Below are 6,983 nucleotides of genomic sequence, written 5' to 3'. Positions count from 1 at the left end.
CAAGTTTTATTTTATTAAGCAAATAACCCATATTTTCGGCTCAGACCATAACGCCATTGGTAAATTCGCGAATATGTTAATTTAGTTAACCTACTAGAGTGAGTTAGGTTAATTAATTAACTTATTGGTTGAATATTAGTTTAGGTTATGATTTTTTTGTGAGTAAAGTTAATTTACTAAATGATTGAATTCAGAATTAGGTTAATTAATTGAATGCTTTGAATATCAATTTACTTAAGTTATGATTTTTGTAAATTTTTTGTGAATTTTAAATCATTCACGAATCAGTTAATTAATTAACCTAACTCACTCCAGTAGGTTAATTAAATTAACCGATTCGCGAATTTACAAAGTGCCTCTCCTCAATCCCATCCATCGCCGCCGATTTCCTCTCCGCCGCCGATTCCTCTCCCCCCGTCGATTTTCGAGTCAATCTGAGCCTAAATTTACTCACAAAAAAATTCAAAACCTAATCTAATTTTTTCAACCAATAAGTTAATTTAATTAACATAACTCACTCCAGTAAGTTAATTCAATTAACTTATCACGAATTTGGGGGTTCTAGGGTTCGTTCCTGGCAATCTGAACGCAGACCAAGTCAAACATGGCCAGATAATCCCTAACGACGACGAAAAGCTGAAACGGCTCAGCTCAGAAGACGTCGTCGCCTCCGTCGCTGACTCCGACGTCGCCTCCGACGCCGACGCAGGAGTTCGTGAACCTCATGGAGCTCCTCAGCGTGGCAGGACCGTTCAAGACGTTTCTCGGCCACCTGATCTCGACGAAGGTCATCGAAACGGTACATAATCAGGCCAACGACACGGAGGAGGTAGTGACGATCTCCATCCCGAAGGACTCGGCGTTCTCGTCGCAGAAGAATATGCTGAAGAGAGAGAGAGAGAGAGAGAGAGAGAGAGAGAGAGAGAGAGAGAGAGAGAGTTGTGTGAAAGGGTAATTTAGGTAGTTTAGATTAGTTGGGCTATTCCCTTAATTAAATGAAACTTTGGCTATTCTCTTAATATTAGTAAGTTGATTTGGCTAGTTAGCAAAATAGCCCCTTTTTTATTGTACGTACGAGTGTGTACGCGATAATATATAAATACATATAATATATATATATATATATATATATATTATATTATATATTATATATGATTATATGTGTACATTAGTTGTAATCTGTTCCATAAATGTACGAAATTTTCCATTTTTTTTTGGCAAAAGAAAAGAAAAAAAATAAGCGTATGTTTTAGGAGAAAGTTGTTTCAATTAGGGTTATAATTTTGGATATAAATATCTTCAACTTTGGTAGACGCTTTTTTTTTTCTCTGAGCCTTATCTCTCTCTTTCTTCATCTCTTTCCTTCTTGCTCTTTCCTCTTCACAAAAAGAAAACCTTAAACACCATAAATCTTCATTCTTTTCTTTTCTTTATCTCTATCAATGTAATTCGTGTTTCCTCACTAGACTACCATAGAACACTATTATATTTTTTGTATGAATAAAAAGTGTGTTTTAAAAAGGGTTCTGGTTCAGATTCAATAGAAATCGTTTCCTGAAACGCTTACTGTGGATTCAAAAATTATTATTTTGCATTTTTTAAAAATTTAGTTTTACATGTCTTCTATTTAAAAGTATAATCGAAAAATATTATTATAATATACATTATATTTTCTGATTATATTACGATCGGTGTGCAGTTTCGGCACAAGTTCTTAAAGTCGGATTTTGTACTTGTTTTATTTTAATAAATAGTTAAAGAATGTTTTTGGTGTTTTGCCCTTATAAAAAGTGCTCAAAACAATATTTTATAATTGCTGGAATCTTTACAGAAGTTTTTACAGAGTTTTCGTTTTCCCCCGAAATCTTAATAGCCAATGGTATTTTGTAATTTCACATTGAATGTCGTTTTTGCAAGTTTCCAGAACCTAAAGCATGTCTTGAATCCTTTTCTTAACTGATACCCGATCGTCTTTTACCCCGATTAGGCTTCAAGTCAAGTAGAGCTTCCAATTCCGTCTTCGATACGACACAGATTAGTTCAAAATTAAATATGATGATTGTGTAATTGATAACATGGTTTGTTTATAGCTTTATATGTTTGAGTATGTGTTTCATTATTAGATTGTGGGATTGATTCTAGTAGTTTGTGATTTATGATTTGTAAGCTATGTGATGTTAAGTTAATGTAGACTTGAGAATACATCTTTTATTCTTTAGTCATATGCTCATATAGTCTAATAATAACGTATCATCTTCAATTTTTATTTAATTTCAATTCAATTCAATTCATGTCGAACAATCACAATAACAATAACAATAGTCTCATAGTAACGCATCATATTCAATTTTATTTTATTTCAATTCATATCGAAGATCACCATTCACAATTCACAATCATAATATCAATTGTCTAATCATAACGTATCATATTCACTTTTATTTTATTTCAATTCATATCAAACAATCACAATTGTCAATCGCAATAACAATAGTCTCATAATAACATATCATATTCAATTTTATTTGATTTCGATTCAATTCATATCGAACAATCACAATTCACATACACAATAACAATAGTTTCATAATAACGTTTCGTATTCAATTTTATTTGATTTCAAATCAATTTCATTCAATAATATCGAACAGTCACAATTTAGAATTCAAATTATCCTAAAAAATTTATTAATTCACTTTACCTTACCAATGTTATTTATTTTATGTAATTAACAAACTAATATTATTTTATATAATTATAAACTTCTATTATTATTTCATGTAACTATGAATTTTTAGATTAATATTAAGATACTCTATATAGTATATCCCTCCATAACATTCTCTCATTTCTTTCAATGAAATTTCAATCTAATATTTTTATTTTGTTTTACCTCTCTTACTTTCCCTCTCTTTTTCAATTGATATTTGGCTAATTTTTTGTTTGAAAAAAATAAACAAATAAGTCTGACCATCTAAAAAGTACAACACGTCAATTCATTATCATTTAAAGTCATTGAGCAACTTGCAACAGTCAGCAGAGTTTAAAAAGGGAAAGAAAGAAAATAGGGATATCAATATCACCGACCGATTTAGGAGAGAAAGATACAGAGACTTCAAAAAAATAGAGATAAGTTGTAACAGAGAGAAATCGAGAGAGAGAGAAGGTTGAGACGGGAGGTTCGCCGGAGTTGCGCGCGATTGGAGGTTCGCCTGAGCTGCGCGCGAGTGGAGGTTCGCCGGAGCTGCTACACATTATCGCCGGAGTTGTTAGTCGCTGAAGACAGGTTTCTTCTTCGTTCTTCTACGTCCTTCTTCGTCAGAGACAGGTTCTTCTTCGTCCTTCTGCATTTCTTTGTGGTTGTTTGAGTCCGAGTTTAGAATTTTGATTTTAAGCCTTGTTTTTGTTGATTTTGAATCCGATTTTAGAACGCTCGTTGTGGTTGTTTGAAACCAATTTTAGAAATCTCTTTGTGATTTTTTTAATATGATTTTAGAACAGTCCTTGTGTTTGAATCCGATATTAGAATTCCGAATTTAAATCTTGTTATTGTTGATTTTGAATTCGATTTTAGAACTCGGTTTGTGGTTGTATGAATCGATTGTGTGTGGTTGTTGATGTGATTGTAATTTAATCGGTGAATATGTATCATTTTGTTTTTTGTCGTCACTTATGGAAATGGTTGAATCTGTCATTTTGTTCTTTGTTGAACTTCTATTTTTGGTGTTTTTTTTACGGGCTATAAAAGTATAAATGGATTGTGATTCTTATCGACCTTATATTTTCCATATGTATGGCACTCGTGATTGGCTTTATGTAATTGTGTTTTTTATTTTATTTTAATTTATCATTTTAGTTTTATTAGTCTTGAATTTATTTTTGTGTTGATATATTTAACTAATTATAAAGTTTATGTAGGATCAAATGGAGAAGCCGATGGTTTCATAAAAGACGTTTTGAAATTTAAGTTACATGATGAGGATGTAGAATCCGAAGGTTTAAGTATTCGAAATGACTAAAACTAATCGTATATCTTTTTTATTTGTTTTTGTGAAAGATGATTGTATTTTGGAGTTTTATTTTCCTATGACTATTATGTTTGTGATAATTTAATTTTGTTTAGAGTATTTCTTTTTTCGTATGACTATTATGTTTTTTATAATTTAATCGTAATTAATTGAGTCCGAATGTCTAAACACAATTAAAACACGATTAAATAATCCATTTAACAAGACTATTAAATGGTTTAATTTAAACGCTTATGGATCTGTAAAAAAAAATAAACGGTCGGATTTGGATCTAAACTGTTGGAATCGATCTAGGGTTTGAGAAAATAATTAACGCTTCGGTAAGCGGCGGAATTTTAAAAATTTTCTTTTACAAGTAAAACAGTTTTTACTAACCTAGACAAGTGCAAGTACATGTAATTAAAAACCAATATGACCTAGAAGTTTACTAACCTTTCTTGAAGCTTGAACTTTGAAGAAGCTTGTGGAAAGTTTGCAACGCTCGTCTCCCCTCGCAGCACGTCTCTCTTTCTTTCCTCGGCACCTCGAGCAACCACGAAAGTTTCTATCACTAAATCACTCGAAAAGAAGGAATCAGTGAGTGGGCACTTTTAAACGCTACGACTTAAGAACGAGTCTCGAAGTCGCAGAGCTAAACACTAGGTCGAGTGAGGACCTAGGTGCCAAGACAAGAAAAAATCGAAAATAAACTAGAGAGAGAGAGAGGATTTTCGGCCAAGTTCTAGAGAGAGAGTCTCTCAATCTCTTAAACTTAGGATGAATGAAATGTGAGGAAATGAGGCTCCTATTTATAGGAGAGGTCTCACCTTCAATAAGGTAGTTTCCTCTTCTATAGAATATCACATATTCATGAGCAATTTCCTCTTTTTTCCCTTTGAGACACTCGGCCAACTCAAGGCTTCTAGAAGCCTTGATTTGTTTCCTATTTTGTTCAAGGCCTTGCCTTGTCTCTCACTTGGCCGATTCCCACTTTCCTCTTGGAGGAAATTTGTTTCCTCTTTTTCTTTTGGCAAGTATCTAAATACATTTATGCACAAAATAAACTCTCCTATTTCTCTATTAGGGTAGGCGCCCAAGTCTCTCTAGAAGGAGCTTCTAGAAGCTTCTTCATTTGTTCATGACAACATGAGAAAGGCCCATTAAGAATTTTCAATAAAATTCTTATGAAATGAAATTAATTCACAAGGCCCAATTAATCATATTATGGCCGAGTGACATTAAGTCATCAAATGAACTTGTCAAAATTTATTGACATCCATTTCATCCTTATATCTCAAAAGACAAAAATACTCTTTCGACAATTTTCGTTCTTGTTTTGACTTAGCTTCCAGTTTAACAATTCCTATCGATGTGATTCATGACAGTGACCTCATGGACCCAAATGAACAAAGCTTGAGCTAAACACTTGGACTCAAAAGTTCACAAACCTTTTACAAGTTTAGCTTAATGCAAACTGACTCCACTAAAGAGCTGACACTGAAAATCTCTCGGTTCAAATGAATTTATTTTCTACTCAAGAATTCGACCTAATTATGATGAGCGGATCCACTGAATATTATCAATGTTTACCCTTCATGAATGTCACCAGCTAGTCGGGATTTACTAAATTACCATTTTACCCTTCTAGCTGTTATTTCCTCAACTCCTTTGTCGCTTGTGAATAAGTTAGAAACAATGTATTGACGAGGAGCTAACAAGTCACATTGTTTCATCCAAAAGAGTCAGGACTCAATTTGGACACTGGCCAGTTCATTTATTCACACTCCAAGGAACAAAGCATGAGGTGACATACATTGCATTTCAGCAATCTTGTACATGAATTCCATATCTATGAGAACTTCACAAAGTTACTCATGACAGACTCACAACTTAGTACTTCACCAATAGGCCTTGTTCGGAATCACATAGTGAGTCCGAACTTTGACTTTCTCAAATGAGAATACTAAGGTGTGAAATGGCATGTCTCATTTCAGGATTAAGGTAAGCATGATGCAATTCATACATAGTGACTTTGAGACATAAGAGGTTAAATGGTTTGTTCTTATATTGTCTCTAGAAGTGCACTGGTCAATTCAGTATCTTCGGAAGATACCTAGAAGAACTATAGAGTCCCAAACTCTCAAAGCCTCATAACCAGACATCATAGATTCTTCTAACAATCATACTGAGGTCAATAGTCCTTTGACCCTAAGATTGCGAATATATCGTTTTAAGAAAACTACGAAGAGTTTGTTCATGCAAATCTACATTTGTCTCTTCGCAAGTTGTTAAGTTTGTTTATGGACTAAAAGACTAAGGTTTTATCATAAAGCTTCAAACAAAGAAAGAATGAATGAACGTTTCAACTTTATTAATGAATAGATAGGCAATTACAAGCAAGAGTCTTCATGAGACTTTATTACATCAAATGTACAAAATAAAGACTACAACTCTTCTTGTGGGCACCATTGACAACATAAACTTCAAACACAATTAATAAATGGTCGGATTTGGTTCTAGCAATTTTTTATGCAAACACGATTAACACGATACGATTAAGGCACGAACACGAAATTTCCATCCCTAATGAAAATCATCGGGTCAAACAAAACAAAGCTAAGCCACCTTAGAATTTCATCCAATCAGAAGACTTTACGTGCAAGTAAAGATCCATTGCTATTACTCCCAAGTCTCAAGACTCCATGGTCATGAATGTTCACAAACCACAAGGGACCAAACACTCAAAATTAAGATAAAAATAAATAAACTATGGAATTAAACTAAAAATTAACAAAATTAAAATAAGAAAATATTAAACAGTTATCCAACAAATCTAAAATTAAACTAAGGCAATACTCAATAAAACTACAAAGAAGCTACAAATTTTAACGAAAGCTACAATTATTAAAATTAAGCAATAAATTCTAAAAATTAGCACAAATTAAAGCTAAAAGAGAGATCAAAAGAGATGAGAGA

Source organism: Urtica dioica, chromosome 9 (assembly GCF_054948205.1).
Source record: "Urtica dioica subsp. dioica isolate 48M chromosome 9, U.dioica_male_clone48M_v1_H2, whole genome shotgun sequence".
NCBI lineage: Eukaryota > Viridiplantae > Streptophyta > Magnoliopsida > Rosales > Urticaceae > Urtica > Urtica dioica.
Note: the sequence above shows the minus strand (reverse complement) of the source record.